Genomic DNA, 14,863 nt, shown 5'->3' with positions numbered 1-14,863 from the left:
CATGCACGGGTCCTATCCATGCAGCACTGGTGGCACATTATTCAGAACAGGGGATCCTAGACCACCGTCCCCCCCAATCGGCCAGCAAACATCCGGGAGGACCCGCGCTTCATAAGAAAAGACATGTCAACTTGTCAACGCAATGTGTTTTATTCAAAGGAGGGTGATGGACTGTTATTTATTCAAAGCCATGGTTTTGCATGAACTGGGAGTACCTCGCTTGGGGAAAAGAAGAAAGAAAAAGATGTGAAAAGGGAAATTCTAGTTACCTTAGTCGATCGAAGGGCTTGCCATCTCTTTTTAGACTCCGCACCTTGCTTCTCGGTTGTCTAAAAGTAGGCTCTAAATTCTGCCAGCAGCTCCCCTCCAGCTGTGCGAGCACAAACACACTGCCTAGCTTGATTCCTCACTGAAAAACGGGGATTTTAACTCTCATCTATATTAGTGTGTCTTACAAAATAAAATGAGACCATAGCAGTTCAGTGAATAATTAAAAGTGTCATGAAACCATCAACCTAGGTCTGGAGTTCTGCGAAAACATCAGGGGTTTTGCTGTGTTTGCTTATGGTCAAAAAGAAAACTGTGGCTTTGCATGGAACTGCCTCATCCCTGTGCAAGACACATAACCCTTCTCCCCAACAAGCTCCAAGAGACAGGACGGGATTTTCCCAGAACCAGGAGCTAGCACACACGTGAAGCATGCTTCAGATGTATTTGAGTTTGGTGAGCAATCACAGACAAATCCTGAGTCAGAGTCCCGCACGCCTTGACAGGCAACTTAGAAGAGAGCCCCTGGGTGGTTTACAAACAGTGTGGTTCTTCTTAGCCAGTCCGGAGTGATACTCGCTCTGGGAAGGGCTTCGGTTCCCTCCATTAGTATTCTGAGTAATTCCTGATGCTCTGATAGCCTGTCCTGTAACAGGCATGACTGTGACCAGGGACAGGGCAAGTCGTTCAGACTGGCTTCTGGAAACAAAGCCAGCAATCTTATTTTTGGTCTATTAGTAAGACGACAGCACTAATTCGTTTCACAGAGGAACCAAACAGCTGTCAGATGGCGGTGAGCGTCACCGTACACACATTACAATTTAGTTATGCTGAGTAGGACTTTTCCACTGGCACAGTTTTGTACTGTAAAGAGCTCCGAACCCTTTCCAAACGGTGCAAGTGACTTTCGTCACGCCAGTGTCCTCAGAGAGGACAATTCTAAGCACCAGAAACTCTTCACCCCCGGGCCTCCTCCGCTTGCCCTTCAACACATCCAAAATGACAAGATGTCGGGAAACATGAAGGACAAAGAGATGTGCCATGAAAGTGATTTTCAAAACACAACTTTACCCCCAACCACATAAAGATCGGACCTCACAGCCCCTCTTTCTCCTACGTCTCCTGTTAACTGTCCCCCGGTGCAGGGTGGGTTTTAAGTCTGGATCGAGGAACTGACCTAACGTTTCAGATGCAGAAGTTTGAGGAGTACCTTTGGGGTTGAAATCCGAGGGCGATGCCTGTGGTCCTGGGAGCTTGTGAGGAGGCAGGACACACAGAAAGGAAACTCGGGGAGCCGACACCACGCGCAACAGCAAACGTACACACTCGCAGTGGCCCCGTCTCCCACACAAAATACAAAAGTGAAAATGTGCACAAGCTCTGGGCAAAGTATCAGCAGACGATGTGTTCATCACCAGCTTCCGAAGGGTTTGATTTCTTAAAGCCCCGAGTCTCCTGGGGTGTGACTCGGGGATGCACAGGGCTGTCCTGTCGGTCACAGCCAAACAATTAGCCGACCTTCACGGGGAGCCCTTTGTCAGGTCACTGACTTTTTTCGACGGCACAATTAGACAGTGGGTTAAACAATGAAGCCAAACCCCCCAGCAGGAAAAACCATCAGGCTTCCGAGCGAAGGAAAGAGCTCTGGCTTTCAGGACAGGGTCCCATGCAATGGCCGCCTATCCTTGTGGATAAAGTTTTATTGGGACTCAAGGATGCTCAGTCACACAACCCCTGATTAGGGACGCGCTCATACTGTGGCTCCGCTGAGACAGAGACTGGGCAGACTGGGAAGCCAAAGGAGCTACGGTCTGGCCCTTTAGGGAAGAAGTTTGCCAGTTCTCTTCACGGTGAGCACACCGGGCCCCCAGCTCTGCGGTCCCTGCGTGCGATGTCATGTTGGAGAGTTATCGCACCTCGTGGAGTAGCGCTCTAGGAGTCAAGTCATCACGTACAAAGTTGTAAGGGTTAAATGAAACTTAATGTACAATAAAGGCTTTTTTCAATTTATCAAGTCTTAACGAGACTCTGTGGTGTGGCATGCTGGATGGCCTCTTGTTCTGAAGTTGTTGAAAATGGACATAATCGCACTGTCTTGGTTAAAATCCCGCCTAAAGTGTGTTGTGCAACGTGAGTGTTGTACATAATGCTGTACTTCCTTGTAGTGTTGTGTTCTGTTCGTCATTTACGCTGAAAGCTCAAATTGCCTTATTTTATAGGGGAGTCTACACATGAAAATAATCACTTTTTCAGGAACTTGGTAATAAACACAGGAGGATTGATTATAAACACCTGCCAGCCAGTTCCTGGGACTGGGTGAACTTAATATAAGAGTAATTCATTATCACTGTCCTTATGATTCACGCATCCGAACTTCTCTTCCAAAAAAGAGTCAAGTAAATACGTAAATTTTTGATACACATGTCAGAATTGTGCCATATGGGAAGGTTTTGAGCAAGTGTGAAAGTCTTCAAAAATGAAAAATAAAATGTGGAATGTTAAAATCCCATTTTTATGAGTTAAGCAGGATAAGGCGTCCGAGGCTGACACCGTGCAGCATCTCATTCCTGCGCCATCGCCCATGTGTCGCCCTCCTACACGCGGGCAGAGCTGCAGGAGGAAACCGCAGGGTCCCCCACACACCAGCTGTCTGCACACCCACTCTCCTCTCTTCCCACATGGAGCTTTCCGTTCCATTATTCTAATATCTAAAAACATATTTTAGGAAAAAGAGATGCCTGATTCAAAAAAAAAACAAAAAAAACAAAAAAAAACCCCAAAAACCCCACAAAATTAACATTTGAAGATGTATTTGATTAAAAGACTACAGAAGCTTAATGAGATGTGTATAAATTAATGTTGCAACTTGAAAGGCCCCAGGTCATTTCTTTTTTGGCATTAAATGATATTTTTTTTTCTCTCCCTGAGGATATGAAAGAAATATAAGGTTATATTTTGGAAGAACCAAGGTCAAGAACGTTTGCAAGGAAGTTAGTTAAAACAAACACGGAGGCCGCCTGGAAAGGGCATTTCAACCTCTCCCGTCATGAAATGGGTAGTTGAGCAGAACGAGACTTTCCATACTCGGTTTTTAGAGAACAGATTTGGGAGGACACAAATACGAGACCAAATTATTTGTTTTCTTGATTTATAAGCTTAATTTCACCTCTGAATTGTAAGCTTTTGACTGATGCTCGTATACAAAGACATTTCCTGTTTTTGGTTTCTGCCTCTCTGATTAGCACCAAGGAATGATAAGGGACTTAAGCGTCTACAATAAGAAGAGTGAGTGATTTTCTATAAATCTAAAACTTCTAAAAATATAGAAAACGGACCAACTCATAGTGTAACTCTATATGGTGCCATTTCCAGCTAATCAATAGAATCAGTGCCTCATTTGGTTGAAACTAAGAATAAATCATAATGGACCATTTCTTGAAATATAAATTCCATAGAGGTTACTCCCAAGAGATTGTAGATCGCCATTTTCTGACTACATTTAAAGGAAGCAAGTAAAACAAAGAAACAGCCCAGTGAGGTTGGAAACTTTTTAGACTAACAAACCCTTTGAGAAATGCGCTTCGATTCAGCAACACAGATGCCCATCTGACATGCAGTGACCCGTCAACCTTAGGTAACCGGGGTATCAGGAAGGATAATACATTTACACGCTAAATGCAAAGTCAGGAGTGGAATGAATCCTGAATCTCTTCTAGACTGATTTAAGAACTCTGCGGATAAGCGTTTCTATCCTTTTTTACCATCTGAATGCATATTTTGTGTTTTTTCCACCACACATCAGAGTGTGAAGCATTGTTTAAAGCTTAAGTTTCCCATATAGCTACAGACTGATTATATTTAATGTGACATATATATCTTTCACAAAGGGATCCAACGAAGGGAAGTGTTTCTCTATCTTTAAAACTAAAATGATTTTGATATAAGTATCACATTGTAATATTTTTGTTCTGATTTAAATATTTGACATCCCTTTCCAACATTCTTGGATCCTTCTCGTTTCTATGTATGCCTGTGTTTCATTTTTTTCTTTCCATAATCCACATCAATCTCATTCTTTCCCATCTTTTCCTTGTGTTACCTCAGACTAACCACCTATAACTAGCAACAACTGTAAAAAAAAAAAAAAAAGTAATTTTGCCTTTCCTCCAGATCTCTATCCTATACTCCTGTTATTTTCAAAATAATGAACAAATCAACAACAAAACAACAGCAATAATACCTACAGACGTGAGTTGAGATTTGGGAAAAATTAAGAAGTCACCTTAACCACACTGTAGAATTTCCAAGCTTGTCCTAAAACTAGTAAGTATCACCCAACCTCTTAGCTGGGATGAAAAGGCACTCTGCATTCTCACCAGTGGACTCTGGGCAACAGACGGAGGGCTTCCGAGGGGAGGCTGGGGGGACGGGTGAGCCTGGTGGTGGGCATTAAGGAGGGCACGGATTGCACGGGGCGCTGTTATACACAAACAATGAATCACGGAACTTATATCAAAAACTAATGACGTCCTGTATGATGACTAACATAACATAATTTAAAAAAAAGAAAAACAAAAAAATCATCAACATCTGGCAATTTTTCTCACTACATAAAAAAGACGAAGAGACACAACGTGGGGAGAAGGAGGGATGGGGTAGACAGAGTGTCCAAGACTAGGGCGGCAAAGACGGTATCAGCAAGAGAGAGAGGGGCATAAGCCTTAAAGAAGGGTATCATATAATTCACAATTTGCAGAAATAATGACACATTATACCTATGGAGGGCATCTTTGATGCCAGTCTGCAGAACTTGAAGCATGGACTAAAATTCTTACGAACCAGAGACGGAGCCAAATCATTGCAGTAGCTAATTTTCTGTAAGTTTCCCAGCAAGGCTCTGAGGCTGGCGCCATCCATGCCTCATCTCACAGGGAGGAATCTGATGCAACCAATGCCTGTGTAACACGCATGAGGGGCACACAGGGGGTGACTGGGAAACCAGAGCACACCAGACCTCAGGATCCATGCCCTTGTCTATGTGCAGATATCGACACAGTTAGATTCCCCTAACATTTTCCAACCCCAGTACCCACATAATAGCTAGCCCAGGGCTGACGGTCTTTCAGTGGCAAGAGAGGGCGTCTGATTTCCAACATAATGAGCCACACATTATAGATCCATGGCAGCAGCAACAAAAAAGACTATCAAAAATCACTCCGTCTCATAATTTTTGTTTGTAAAGCTTCATCTTATGTAACGATTGATTTTTATTCTTCAAATATTTCCTGAAATGAATTATTTCCAAATATTGTGTGTGTGTGTGTGTGTGTGTGTGTGTGTATGCTTACAGGTTTGAAGCAATTAGACACAAGAAATCAGTTAAAAAACAAACAATATAAAAAAAAATCTTGGGAGACGAGTGGCTAAAAAGAATAAAATATGTTATAATCCACAGAGAATATTTTGAGAAATCTAAGTCTGTTACTTGTGGTTTGGGAATTCCCCTTACGCACAAACATTAACCAATCCCTATTTTGTTATTGAAAATGATCTGGAAGCTGTCTTTCCTATGGGATTAGTTTGCCTTTTATCATGCCCCTTGTAGACAGGCTACTGTTTCTGTATGTGGACTTGCAGTTAGGATGCATTATTTTCTCTCATTTTCAAATGACCGAAACGTTCCGGCTGCAGAGACAGCCTTCGAAGGCAGGAAGTCAGCCATGTGCAAACCACATAATCTTGAAGAACTTTTGATTACCTGGGTCAACTTTTCATTCAACTTCCAGATGTGAGTCAAAAATTCACTTACGAATACTGATTTCTGGGGCTCCTGGGTGGCTCAGTGGGTTAAGCCTCTGCCTTCAGCTCAGGTCATGATCTCAGGGTCCTGGGATCGAGTCCCACATCGGGCTCTCTGCTCAGCAGGGAGCCTGCTTCCCCCTCTCTGCCTGCCTCTCTGCCTACTTGTGATCTCTGTCTGTCAAATAAATAAACAAAATTAAAAAAAATATATTGATTTCCACATCCTCTTCAGAAAGACCTTCCTTTAGGATGTTATTTATTTATTTATTTATTTATTTATTTATTTATAATTTATTTGACAGAGATCACAAGTAGGCAGAGAGGCAGGCAGAGAGAGAGGAGGAAGCAGGTTCCTTGCTGAGCAGAGAGCCCAATGCGGGACTCGATCCCAAGATCCTGGGATCATGACCTGAGTTGAAGGCAGAGGCTTTAACCCACTGAGCCACCCAGGCACCCCTGTTATTTAAGTTTTTAATGCTCCTTACAACGAACTAAATGATGCAACTATACAGAGAAAAATCAAGCAATCTTTCTTCCTAATTCCTCCCCAAAGTCATGCGCTTTAACAATCCCCCGCATATTCTACAACTCCCTGAATATTCACACAAGCATATGTGTGTACGCAGTGCACGAACGTGATACGTGCACGCTCAGACACATGGACATGGGAAGACACCCTTGTGCAAGAACTTCAAAACACATTCATTTCACCAAAATGGGATTCTACCGTTTTCTTCCCTTTCATATATTCTGGGCATCCGTTTATATCAATGCATACAGGACTAAGACGAACTGAATCTTTTTAATTGTATGAGCATTTTGGAAAAAAATACTTCCTTATAGTGATGCTTGACGGAATATTGCACAGGTGATGTAATGAGGGTGTGTGCGTGTGTGTGCACACGTGTGTGTGCACAAGTGTGTGGGGGGGATCAGGGCAGAAGACTGGCTCAGAGTCTCTCAGTAGGCCTCCCTGCAGAATGTACTATTTTAATGAATCTATAGTAATCGTCTCCTACTGAATCAGAAACGAGACTTTCTAACGCCCAGAGCACAGACTTCATCTCTCTGGGGTAAACACACAGTAATGACGTTCACAAAACCAATATATATAGAATCAAGACGCCAGATTAATGAACGGCCCCGCGCAGGACTAGGCGGCTCGAAAGCCTTCCTTCCCTCCCTCAGGCCGGTGTGTGTCGCCGCGTCACAACCCGGAGGCTCCTCGCGCACACGTGCAGTCCGAACGGGCACACGTGGCACGCCGCTTGGCCACCCCTTTCTCCGAAATTGGAGAAGTGACAGAAATCAGATGCGAGAACATTTGGTGGCGCAGGTGAGCGGGGCTTCCTCGCCCGTCTACAGTCCTTCTGACCTTTTCCTTACTTCTGGAACTCTCGAGACCTTGCTGGAGCCTGGGAAAAGTTTTCTGCACCAAAAGCCACCCACCAAATTGTACATGTCGTTTCACAGCCTCGTAGGAACGGAGACGATCCCTGCTCCCCCACCCCCGCCCTGCAGCTCCTGACTCGGGTCACCCTGCAGAGGCACAAGACAGGGGCAGGAGCAAGCGGCCTCCCTGCCCAGCCTGCGGCCCCTCGGGCGTGGCTGTGACTCTGACTCAACAGTCTCGTCCCAGAGTGTGCCACTCCTCTTGGCGGAACTGGACTGGATGTGGCTTTGCCTCTAGCAACGTGTTCTGCCTCTGGTACTCATTTTACCTTTTCTTCCGTCATCAAGAGTGTCAGTAGCATCGGTTACAGATAGGCCTTGCTAGATGGGTGAAACTCATTTTTTACGGCAGGACTGAATCTCTTTTTCACAGCCCCGTTATCTGATTGCCTTAATGTTGTCCCTTCAGGAAGGAATCCTATCTCGGGACACCTGGGTGGCTCAGGGGGTTAAACCTCTGCCTTTGGCTCGGGTCATGATCTCAGGGTCCTGAGATGGAGCCCCGCGTCAGGCTCTCTGCTCAGCGGGGAGACTGCTTCCTCCTCTCTCTCTCTCTGCCTGCCTCTCTGCTTGCTTGTGATCTCTCTCTGCCAAATAAATAAATAAAATCTTTTAAAAAAAGAAAGGAATCCTATCTCTCCTATGCCTATGCCTTTTGGAGGCGTTCATATTGGTATTACTAATAGCAACAACGATTTTCCAGCGCCGTTCCAAAATCTTTGCTTAGCGGTTCTCATGCAGCTTTCTGAAAATCTCTACAAATCAAGACCTAAAAGGATACCCAGGCTCTAGGGCGTGCACCCGGACAGGGTCTGCTAAGAGCACCAACAGCTTCGCTCACTCTAAGGTAAAGGTGTGTCCGTGCTTGTCTTTACCCACTCACCCAGCCGAAACAGTCAGGAGGAAAGGCATTCCAGACGTGCCCATGTGTTCCAACCCCAGTCCTTGTTATTAACCCAAGATCATGGCTGAGGGTCAGCTAATGGACCGCTAACTGCTGCCGCTTGGCCACCCCGTTCTCAGTCAGAAAGCTTTCCTTCCTGCCAGGTGGGTCATTCATGTTCCACACTTTAATTCAGGTTGAGTTTGGATAATCACTTCAGGAGAGAAATAAATCAGTGCTGACATTCTAAATAAAGCTTCGAGCTTGAAGGGTAATAATCTAGCTGCTCTTTCTAAGTCCAGATCCACGTGTGTTAGAGGAAAGAAAATGCGGCTTGAGTGATGTGTCAGAGGGAAATGCCAAACACATTGAGGCAACAAGAAACGCACGGTCGGTCCAGAGCCCCACCCCAGCCCGGAGCTCCTGACGGGCGAACCCCAGAGCAAAAGGGGCTTCACTGGAGCCAAGACCCCCTGTTCCCTGCTGAAAACCTAAGGAGTCCATGAAAATGTTGGCCATTTGCATCCATGACATCAATGCGTAATAAATGATATTAATCCATTTTAAGTCCTCGCAAGCTTACAATAATGGCCTGTCTTAAGTCCATTATTTTTTAAACATGAACAGTTTGAGCACGTTGTGCACCATGAATCTCTTTGTGTGTAAACCCGTTCGGGGCTGTTTTAGAATCTTGTAGATGAGAGGATGTGCTAACCAGAAGGAAGATTAAACTCACATCAGTTAATCGGGGCACTTAAAGTGGTTTTCACTTTAGGGGTTGGGGGGAGAAGAAAAACACTAGATGAAATTAAGTCGTGGTCAAAGGTAGATTTCTTATCAAGATCTCGTTTTGAATATTTAGATGCTGACGAATGTCAAGGACTCAAATGTTCCTTCAGCATCTACTACTCTCAAGGACACAGAGACGGGGAGCAGGACAGACGGTTCTCAAGGCCAGTCTGGAGGCAAACGTGCTGTGGGAATTCGGAACTTACCAGATGCACACCTGCCCTCTGCTTTCATGGTTCCCGACACCACAGCCATGTTGAAGGGCCCAAAGATGACAAATCGTGAAATGAAAGCACCGATTAAAAAACTGCAGTTTATGTAATAGTCCAGTGGAATTCATTCCGCTTCTGCTTACAGGATGACACAGAGGAGGTGCTGGAAGCCACACATGAAACCACATAAAAGTGACCTCCTCGACTGAGGCGGGGCAGTGGGGCCGCTGCACGTCCCCGTGAGCCCTGAGGAGAAGGGAGGCCCAGCATCTCCCCCTCCAGGCAGTCCTCCATCAACCTCCCCCCACTTCGGCATTCCTCAACATGGTGCTCCGTTTTCTCCACAGCCTGGAACGTGACTCTTCCCCCCTCAGAAAGAGCCCCCCCTTCCTCTCTTCCTGCAAAGCTTCTATTCCCCTGACAGAATGAAGACATTTGCCACAGGAGTTTTTTAAACACATCATCTGAGATTAAGTCTGTAAGGACCTGTACCTGGCCCCCAAGGGCAACTGGCCTCCCTTCTTTGTCCAACCCTGTCAAACACCAACACTCGTCAAACACAGTCTCTATGTTCCCCTGAAAGGGGCCATGTTCTCCCTCATTGTGGCTTCAGAACCACCGTGGCCTTCCCATCTTTGTGCTCCTATCACTTAGCTCCGCGCTGGGTCTCTGGGAGATGCTGAGTGAAGCTAAGTGAGTAAATGAGAGAAAGAATGAACGGGGACATGTGTGTGTTCATTTGCGTAACCACACACATTCCCCGGCGTACACCGGGGTGCCTCTGTACACACGTGGATGTAGTTGTGCATCACATGGGCAAAAACGTGATTCTCTGACTGTGTGCCCGCGTGTCAGTGCACACGTTCATGAGTTTGCATCTGCCGATGTCGCACGCAAATAAGAACATGAGAGGCTAAACCGCGAGGGAGTAAGAATTAGAACTTCGAGACGGAGGGGGCTTGCGTGTCCTCTGCTTTCACAAGTCTGTAGCTATGAGGTCTCGACCAGCTGGAGTCCTGTCAGTTATGACCTCACTTCCTCCACCTGAAAATACGAGGCAATTTAATTTCACTTATAGGAATCCTATAGGAATTTAATAAGAAAATGTATACAGGAGCTCATACCATCCTACACACACACCTTAGTAAACCTAACGTACGCCTTAGTAAGCAGAACATGCGTTATAATTGGTAGAATGAAGGACTCTAGGGGCACCTGGGTGGCTCAGTGGATTAAAGCTTCTGCCTTCGGCTCAGGTCATGATCCCAGGGTGCTGGGACCGAGCCCCACATCGGGCTCTCTGTTCTGCTAGCAGGGAGCCTGCTTTCCCCTCTCTCTCTGCCTGCTTCTCTGCCTACTTGTGATCTCTGTCTGTCAAATAAATAAATGAATCTTTAAAAAAAAAAAAAAAAAAAGAATGAAGGACTCTAAGTCAAAAATTTTTTTTAAAACCTTAAATAATTCCTTTAGAAGAACATTTTATAACCCAGGGGAGGCTCTTAAATTATCTTCATGGGCAATTGTTTTTCTCATTCCAATTAATGAACTGTTTTGTATGAAACACGATTTCTTGCCACAAGCAAATTTTTACTATTTAGCATGTCAAATTTCTCCTCATTATGCCACCAGTATTTGTTTCATTCAAATACATCCTTCACTCAGAGTCTTATACTACGTGCATAAAATTGAAGTCCAGTATAGTCTAAGACAGAAACTTGGAAAGATGAGGGAAAAGCTGAGTGTGTAAAATCAGCATCTTATGATCAAAATATATGACTATCTACACGTGTCGTTAAAAATGCTCCCTTTACAGCTACCATGTCAGCAACAATTTTTAAAGAAATCTTAAAAAGAGTAGTTTCCCACAATTTATCAGTTTTGCCTAAGAATCCAGCGTAACCTCCCTTCTACCTCACCAGATGCAAATATCCATGTCAAAATGTGAGTATGATTTTCATTCTGATACCTTTAAAACATCTGCTGTCCCATAGATAAAAGCCCTTTGCCAATTGTTCAAAGAAAATTTGGTTCCCAACCAATGAATTGTCCTACACGTTTGAAAGATGTTCTATGCAAGGAAAGTATTGATTCTAGTGAATACACAGGAGACTCATTATTTTGAATCACAGAGTTGGTGTTTTCTACCCAAGTGTAAATGGTATTAGGAATAAAAATTCTATCTCACAGAAAATGTGGAATTATGAAAAATACAACCAATGTCCAAGAAAACTTACTTCACCTGCAAAATGTCTAAAAAGTCTACCTAAATTATAGTACATAATTGTGAAAATTGCATTTTTAAAAAATTTAATCAAGAGTAAAATGATTAAACATCAGCAAATAAAAATTAGGAAATAGATATTTGAATGATTCCCAGAACAAAAACCAACATGTGCATTAACATAAGAAAAGTCACTTAAAAATAAATCAGACTTTAAACCAAAATAACTCAAATGTCAGGTTGAAGAGTTTTCATGCTCTATTTGTGAATGTTCTTAACATTTAATTACTTTGTCATGAATTAGAAAAAACATTAGAAATAGAGGCATCTCAGAAAAAAAAAAAGAAAGAGAGGATGGAAGGAAGGGGGAGGAGTGGATAGAAAGAAGGAAAGAAAAAAAGAGAGAAAGGAAGAAAGAAGAAGACATCTTTTAAAAGTGGGGGAAAAAAATAAGAAGTGTTCTTTGGGGCACATTGTCTAGATTTTCACATCATTGAACTGATTTGTTCTCCTTGACCTCAAGTCAAGTGATGGCCATGCCTTGTCATGTGTGTTCATTGTTACATAGTATTAGTATTAGTATTAGTATTAGTATTTGTTACATAGTATTTGTCACGCCTTGTCCAATCTCCTAATGCTATTTTTCTTAAGTTATACATAAACTTGAAATAAATGAAGCAATTTTTTTGGTAACTGAAATCTTAATGAAATAAAGTTGACAAATAGAAATATATAAGTAAGTGCTATTTACATATATGATATTTCAATATTGGGCAAATACAGGAGGTTTGATAGTAATCCATGTCATGGTACATTATGTATAATCTCAATGTATTCTATTGTAAATTTATCAAAAAATGTCAATTCCTAGGTTGACTATAAAGAATAATGTTCCATGATGAACCTAGCAAATGCAATCTTATAAAAAACCCTATTAAGTTGGTAACTTTAATTTTACTGAAGTATGTATGTATTGGAATATGTTGATTTCACTGAGAATCTATAAATTTACTAAGACTCCGAAGGTCTCCATATTTAGACAGTCAATTACTGTTGATGAGCAATGTTACTGTGAAATTTATAAGTATTTCCACTTAATTTCCAGGGTTAAATTCATTGACTGAATGCATTAATTAGAATTTTAAAATTATTGTTTTCATACTCATTATGTAGTATAATATTTCCATGCATGAATAATAATTTATGTAAATAGTGCCATTCCAAATCACTGCCAGAAAACTACGGAGTTCAGTGCCCCGATCAAACTTGTTATCAAGGTTATCATGTTTAGACATATTTTAAAAGTTTGAAACGTTTTCTGCAGTTTAAGCAAATTTCAAACATCAGTCTGGTAATGTTAAATACACTCTAATTTTATCTGGAAAGTGGTAGTAGTTTAAGACTATAGAATATTATGTTTTTGGACAAGCTGATCGACTGTTCTATAAATTAAGTTTCCTTTAGAGGTCTTGGAAACGACATTAGAATCTTATTATAGTATTCAGATTAGAACACTGACTTGATGGACAGCGTGCCCAAAATGAGAACTCGTGAGAATCAAGGAAATCTGAATCCTCCAGAGGATTCAGCGTTCTGGCTCCCAACGAAAATGTACATAATTTCCTGCCCCTTATCCTTGGTTCTGCTTTATATTTTATTTGGATTGGTTTGTCTGTATATTTTATGCATAATTTTCAAGAAAGTCTCCCTTTCTTCAGTGGCTGTGCCTACACCTATATCTAACTTCCCTGTGGGAACGTGGACTATTGACAAATCAGCTGGCGCTCACAGTGGAGGTTTTGCTCTCTTCCGGATAAATACTCCAGGCCCTCATCCTCTGTCGAGACCATAGTTAACTTTATTTCTCCAGGTACTACATATTGATTTTCTCAGGAGACCTTTAAGCTAACGGGGAAATATTTTTAAAACAGAGATACTAAATATTATATACAATTTTAGTTTTGTTGAAAGAGCACTTTTTAATGCAGTATCTTTTTTTGTTCTCCATTCAAGAAAAAGGCTTGTATCTGCTTGTAAATATCAGACTCTATTATAATGTCATTAATTAAAATATAAACTTCATAAAAAAGCATGTCCACAGATCAACTTTACAATGCATGTTTAACTGAACTCCTGGTTAAGTAGGTTTCCTCTTCATTTAAAAAAAAAAAAATAGTAACTCATCAGTGTTCTTTGCCGTGGAGACAGTCTCCCCGATCGTGTGTTTTAAACCATCAGGAAAACCAGTAACATCCACAACAATAGTGCAGAGTCAGCAAAATTACTCATCTGGCAATTATCCAACATCAACCGCGTTGCCACAACATGTATCTTAGGAAATTGAGCAAAATATCATATTCCAGTACCGGCTCTGTCAGGAAGGAGAGGAAAATTGCCAGTTTCTAAAATATTGGAGCATTATCAACAATCTGAGCAAATACCAGATACGTGGATAGGACAGCCATGGGTAGCTAGGACCAGGTGCCTTAGAAACACTTTCGAAATGTTGAGCAGAAAAGAAATTATGTGAAGTTAGTGTATGTAGGAAGTGGTAGGTAGGCGCACCTTTGAAAGCTAATCGCACCTATTAACCTTCACTTAGCTTGTTACTCTCCAAAGATTAAGTTACTCCCTGATGGTAACAGACTTAAGCACCTGCAAGTGTATTCCATATCCTGATGCCAGCATATATGCAAATCCAGGGGCCGGAAAGACACTGGAATCAGAAGAGAAAATGATGCTAACCATCATTCCATCCAAAACACAAAATAAGAGGATAAACTGGGCTGTCTAGATACTCGTGCAAAGACAACATTTTACGCACATTTTCTGGTAACGCATAGTAGCCAATCTGAGCGGCACAAAGCACAGTAGATTTTATCTTTCCACAAAGAAGGGTTTTCCCCCAAGTGCACTGAGACTCTGCACAAAAGCACAGGCAGAGGGGACTCAATCCAGAACCACACCCTAAGGAAGCGAGGCCAAACTACCCATGGGCTTGTACCCCTCCCCACAACCTATTTCCAATTCACACGCTCGGGAATGGATTTATATTAAAGTTAATAGACTCTGTATTACACAGGAAGGAAAATCTTATACGTCTCGGTAACACAAGGTGAAAACAGACACACCTCAGCATTCACGCTTAAAGAATTACTAGAGTAACTTCCTGAAAGGAATTCCTTTCCTGAATTCCTGAAAGGAGCATCTTAACCACTTCCTCTCTCCGAGGCTGAA

The 14,863-nt window shown here is 42.5% G+C and overlaps 1 protein-coding gene across 2 annotated transcripts in view; it reads right to left on the bottom strand.

The window, feature by feature from the left end:
* Positions 1–14,863, bottom strand: part of CSMD1 (CUB and Sushi multiple domains 1) — a 1,903,837-nt gene that overhangs the window by 1,299,675 nt on the left and 589,299 nt on the right. The window lies entirely within an intron of this gene.

This window comes from Mustela nivalis (assembly GCF_964662115.1).
Source record: "Mustela nivalis genome assembly, chromosome: 20".
NCBI lineage: Eukaryota > Metazoa > Chordata > Mammalia > Carnivora > Mustelidae > Mustela > Mustela nivalis.
Note: the sequence above shows the minus strand (reverse complement) of the source record. Positions and strands in the feature narration are given on the sequence as shown.